The following is a 6,407-nucleotide window of genomic DNA, read 5'->3' on the forward strand; positions in this document are numbered from 1 at the left end:
ACAAGGGGTGGAAATGAATGTTTCAAGGAACATAAACAAAAAGCATAAGAGAAAAATTCACCTGAAGGAGAATTACCCCCAGGAAACAGAACAAAAGATCAGATAAAAATTTCTCCAAAGTTCTAAAAAGTTAAAGATTATATGATCTGACAAAAAAAATTTTTTTAAAGAAATACAAGGATTTAAAGAAGAAACAATATGACCAGAAATGAAAGGGACCCTGGCAGAGTTTTGGCGTGCGGGGGGAGGCGGGGGGGAGGGGGGGAGGGGGGAGAAGTCATTAAACAACTCAAAAAGTAAAAGAATAGGAAATGAGAATAAACACAACTGAAACCCAGTGATAGAACTTAGCTACCACACACACACAAACACAAAAAGTATAAAACCAATCATAGGAAAATTATATGGAAGTCAAACAAAGGAGATCCAACACATGTACACAAAAAGACTTGCACCAGCTTGCAAGAACTCCTAACTCCATTTTTGGTAACAACATTGATAGCTTGAAATCAACCATTGTGGGAGTTTTTACAGCATATAAATCGACAAACAATACATATCAGAATTTTTTGTTTATCTGTTGTCATTTACCAGCATACCAACCACTTTTTACAACCTGTGCTGTAAAAAAAAAAAAAAAGGCAGAATAAAATAGAATAGAAAAATTAATCAAAGATATGATAGAAACTAATTTCTTGAAATAGAATCTTAAATCTTCTGAACAAAAGGACGCAGTTGAAATATACTCTGGTGAAGGTATCGAATTTCAAAGACAAATAATCTTTGGTGCATCCAGGCAGAAAAGGCAATTTTCATACAACAAAAAGGAAATCAGGCTGCATTTAGATTGCTTCACAGCATCATACAATGCCTGGGGGAATGTTCTAAGTGAAAGAAACAGTGACCCAAGGATGACTATTTTGCCTAACCAGGCTGTTCTTCAGGTTTTTGAGACAGCAGTTAATTGTTCTCAAACAACAAATCAAGATATATAGCACACTTAAACCTTTAAAAACAAATTCTACTTGACCATGACATTGACTCAACCAAGAGATAAATTTAAAAAACAAATCTTAAGAATGGTGAGGCCATGGTCAAATGTGATGATGACAATTATATCTGTTTTTAAATAAATCTGAGACTAAAAACTATGTTTGGGAGCTTTAAAAAAGAACAAATATTACAAACCTTGGCAATATAAATGTTTTTGTGTAATTTACTAAATTCTGCAGATAGAGGGGAGTTATGAGGAGGTTAAGTACCTTTTCCTCAACAAAAAGTCAATGGATATTATAAATATTGAAGCACATAGTTACATATGCTGCATATATAACTGATATATATATTTATATCTTACAAAAACCCACCTCTAATCTCACTGTGCTCTTTCACAGTCTTTTTTTCTTATCTTTAAAGGAATAGTTCAGAAACTTATTTCTCTTACGAAAATAACTTTTTTCCTGTGAAATTAACATTTTTTCTGAAGTTTAGAAAACACTGCAGGAAGATTTTTGTTTCTTTTCCTTTTATTTTTAAATTTAATTTTAGTAAGATTAAATATAATTTGGTTTTAAAATAACATGAGTGGTACCACCCATATATGAAAAAGCATACCTTTCAGTTTATTTTCATTATAACCTTATACTTGTATTTCTCTCTCTAGAGGAAGATTTGTGGAATCTTATAAACCAAGGGATATTTCTGATGGAAAGATTTTGGTTGATTATTTATTCTCTTCTCTACATTTTTCGGAATGGCTTGAAATTTTTAATAATGAATATATATATTTTAAAAACAAGCTGTTGTTCTTTTCAAAAAATTTCAAAACATAATGCCTTTCTGTGACATACTAAAACATTACAAAATATACAAATTGAATCAAAATAGATCATTAAAATCAGCCTGGATTGCAATGACTCATTTAGACAAAAACAAAGAGAAAACACAAATCACCAGTATTGGGAATGAAATAGGGGATATAACTGCAGTATCTAAATGGGGTGTCTCTCCCCATGGGACTGGGGACCCAAATGTGGGGCAACAATCTGGTGGAGGCCAGTGGCTCAGTCAGTAAAAGGATTCACCTGAGGCAGAACAAAGGAGATAGCAGGGTTTTTTTTATTATTATGTTATGTTAGTCACCATACAATACATCATTAGTTTTTGATGTGGTGATCCACGATCCATTGTTTTCGTATAACACCCCTTGCTCCATGCAGTACGTGCCCTCCTTAATACCCATCACTGGGCTAACCAACCCCCCCTCCCCCCCTCCCCTCTAAAACCCTGTTTGTTTCTCAGAGTCCATAGTCTCTCATGGTTCATCTCTCTCTCCGATTTCCACCCCCTTCATTTTTCCCTTCCTTCTCCTGATGTCTTCCATGCTATTCCTTATGTTCCACAAATAAGTGAAACCATATGATAATTGACTTTCCTGCTTGACTTATTTCACTTAGCATAATCTCCTCTAGTCCCATCCATGTTGATGTAAAAGTTGGGTATTCATCCTTTCTGATGGCTGAGTAATATTCCATTGTATATATGGACCACATTTTCTTTAGCCATTCATCTGTTGAAGGGCATCTCAGCTCTTTCCACAGTTTGGCTGTTGCAGACATTGCTGCTATGAACATTGGGGTGCATATGGCCCTTCTTTTCACTACATCTGTGTCTTTGGGATAAATACCAGGAGTGCAATTGCTGGGTCATAGGGTAGCTCTATTTTTAAATTTTTGAGGCACCTCCACACTGTTTTCCAAAGTGGCTGTACCAACTTGCATTCCCACCAACAGTGTAAGAGGGCTCCCCTTTCTCCACAACCTCTCCAACATTTGTTGTTTCTTTCCCTGTCCATTTTGACCATTCTAACTGGTGTAAGGTGATATCTCATTGTGGTTTTGATTTGGATTTCCCTGATGGCTAATGATGATGAACATTTTTTCATGTGTCTGTTAACCATTTGTATGTCTTCTTCAGAGAAGTGTCTTTTCATATCTTCTGCCCACTTTTTGACTTGATTATTTGTTTTTTGGGTGTTGAGTTTGAGAAGTTCTTTATAGATCTTGGATACCAGCCCTTTATCTGTAGTGTCATTTGCAAATATCTTCTCCCATTCTGTGGGTTGCCTCTTTGTTTTGTTGACTGTTTCCTTTGCTGTGCAGAAGCTTTTTATCTTTTTTTTTTTTTTTAAGATTTTATTTATTTATTTGAGAGAGAGAGAATGAGAGAGAGCACATGAGGGGGGGGAGGGTCAGAGGGAGAAGCAGACTAGACTCCCTGCGGAGCAGGGAGCCCGATGCGGGACTCGATCCAGGGACTCCAGGATCATGACCTGAGCCGAAGGCAGTTGCTTAACCAACTGAGCCACCCAGGCGCCCTGAAGCTTTTTATCTTGATGAAGTCCCAAAAGTTCATTTTTGCTTTTGTCTCACTAGCTTTTGGAGATGTATCTTGAAAGAAGTTGCTGTGGCCAAAGTCAAAGAGATTACTGCCTGTGTTCTCCTCTAAGATTTTGATGGATTCCTGTCTCACATTGAGGTCTTTCAACCATTTTGAGTTTATCGTTGTGTATGGTGTTAGAGAATGGTCAAGTTTCATTCTTCTGCATGTGGCTGTCCAATTTTCCCAGCACCATTTATTGAAGAGGCTGTCTTTTTTCCATTGCATGTTTTTTCCTGCTTTGTCAAAGATTATTTGACCATAGAGTTGAGGAGATAGCAGCTTATTGAATGCACTGCAAGGGAGCGGTGTGCAGGACAACAGAAGAGGCTGTCTGTAAGGAGGCAGTGGGTGAGGGCTGTTTTTAAAGGGGGAAGATGAGGAGGTATGGTGACATATGGAATATTCCCTTTTTGGTAACTGTGCCTGGTTGTAATTAGCCCATTGGTTAGTTAGGGCCTGTGGTATTTTCAGCTTGATGGGCCTGTCTGTATTCAGCCGGCTGGGTCACCTGATGGGCTTTTCTAGATTCCATCACTCAAGCCTGTTTGCCTAAAAGCAGCGTCTACAATAACTACAGATTTTACAGCCATTAAAAGGATAATAAACAAATACTTTGAACATCTTTATGCTCATAAATTCAACAACTTACAAGAAATGGACAATGTCTCAAAACCACACACTACCAAAAACTCAACTACGATGAAATACATAATCAGAAGAGTCCTCAAAAATTAGTATTTTATTAATATAATCATTAATAAAAATTGAATTCATAATTAAAAAGCTCTCCTGAAAGAAATCTCCAGACCCAGATGGTTTCATTGGAGAAACCTATCAAACATAAGAAGAAGAATTAACACCTGTTTCACACAATCTCATCTAGAAAATAGAAGAGGAAAAAGCAATCCCTAACTTATTTTACGAGGCCAGTATTATCCTGGAGGACTCACACTTCCTGATTTCAAAACTTACTACAAAGCTGCAGTAATTGAAACAGTGTAGTACTGGCACAAAGACAGATATAAAGTCCAATGAATAGAATAAAGAGCCCAGAAATAAACCCTCATGTATATGGTCATGGGTGCCAAGACCATTTAATGGGGAAAGAACAGTCTTTTTAAATGGTACTGGGGAAACTGAATGATATCCACTTACAAAAGAATGAAGTTGGATGCTTAACTTACACCATACGCACAAATTAACTTAAAATGGGTCAAAAATCTAAATATAAGAGCCAAAAACTATAAAACTTTTATAGAAAAAAACAAAGGGCAAAATTATCATGAGGTTCAATATGGCACTGATTTCTTGAGATATGACACCAAAAACATAGGCAACAAAAGAAAAGTTACATAAACTAGACTCCATCGAGGTTAAAATCATCTGTGCAAAGGACACAATCAACAAAGTTAGGTTACCTTTGTAACCTATAGAACAGGAGAAAATATTTGTATATATGTGTTAAAGATTAATATGCATAATATATAAGAACTCCTAAAACTCAACAACAAAAACCAAACAACCCAATTTAAAATGGCCAAAGGATTTGAACAGATTTGTCCAAAGAAGATATACCAATGGCCAATAAGTACATGAAAAGATGCTCAATACCACAGCCAGGGAAATGCAAATCAAAACCAGAGGGAAATGCTACCTCACACCCATTAGGATGGCAATAAACAAACAAACAAATAAGTGTGTGTGTGTAAAAAGATACGGAAAACAAGTGTTGGTGAAGATGTGGAGAAATTGGAAACTTTGTGCACTAATGAAGGGAATGTAAAATGATGCAGTCACTGTGGAAATCAGTATGACAGTTCTTCAAAAAATTAAACATAGAATTACCATAGGACCCAGCAATTCCACTTCTGGGTGTATACCTAAAGAATTGAAAACAGGGACTTGAACGGGTATTTTTACACCAATAATCACAACACTGTTTACAATAGTCAAGAGGTGAAAGCAAACCAAACGTCCACTGACAGATGAATGGAAAAACAGAATATGGTATATACTCACAATAGAATATTATCCTTAAAAGGGAATGGAATACGGAGACATGCTACAATATGGATGAACTTTGAAGACATCATGCAAGTGAGCCAAATATAAAAGGACAAATAGTGTGTGGTTCCACTTATATGAAGTACATGGAATAGGTAAATTCATAGAAACAAAAAATAGTGCTTACTAGGGCTGAGGGAAGGACCAGGCAGGTGGGGGAGAGGGGAGGGTAGTTATTGTTTAGTGGATACAGAGTTCCAGTTTGGGGTAAGAACAAAGTTCCAGATGTGGATAGTGGTTATGGTTACAAAAGAAGATAAGCATACTTAATGCCACTGAACTGCAACACTTAAAAATGATTAAAATGGTAAATTTTATGTTGCATGTATTTTACCACAATAAAAACAAAATAAAACAAAACAGATGACCTAATTATGTTTGCATCTTTAAAATACCATTCTCCCAACAATGCCTTGGAATTGAGCAAGATTCTGTAGGGAGCTATTGGTATAGCTTCTGAGACGAATAATCAAAGGCTCAAATATGGCAGTGGACGTGGGAGTGGGAAAAAGGAAAGAGATTCAATAAACACTAAAAAAGCAGAAGCAGAAGGATGTTGTATCCAAAGGGATGTAAGTGATAAGGGGTAACAAGTAATTGAGATGGTTTCTAGGCAATTGACTGGGTTAACTTCCTGGATGGTGGTACTATGGGCTGAGATGGTTAATGAGAGACAAAGAATGGGTTTGGAGCAGAAGACTTTTTTTTTTTTTTAAAGATTTTATTTATTTGACAGAGAGAGAGACAGCGAGAGAGGGAACACAAGCAGGGGGAGTGGGAGAGGGAGAAGCAGGCTTCCCACTGAGAAGAGAGCCCGATGTGGGGCTCGATCCCAGGACCCTGAGATCATGACCTGAGCCAAAGGCAGGCACTTAACGACTGAGCCACCCAGGCGCCCCCAG

This window comes from Phoca vitulina, unplaced genomic scaffold (genome assembly GCF_004348235.1).
Source record: "Phoca vitulina isolate PV1807 unplaced genomic scaffold, GSC_HSeal_1.0 scaffold22, whole genome shotgun sequence".
Taxonomy (NCBI): Eukaryota; Metazoa; Chordata; class Mammalia; order Carnivora; family Phocidae; genus Phoca; species Phoca vitulina.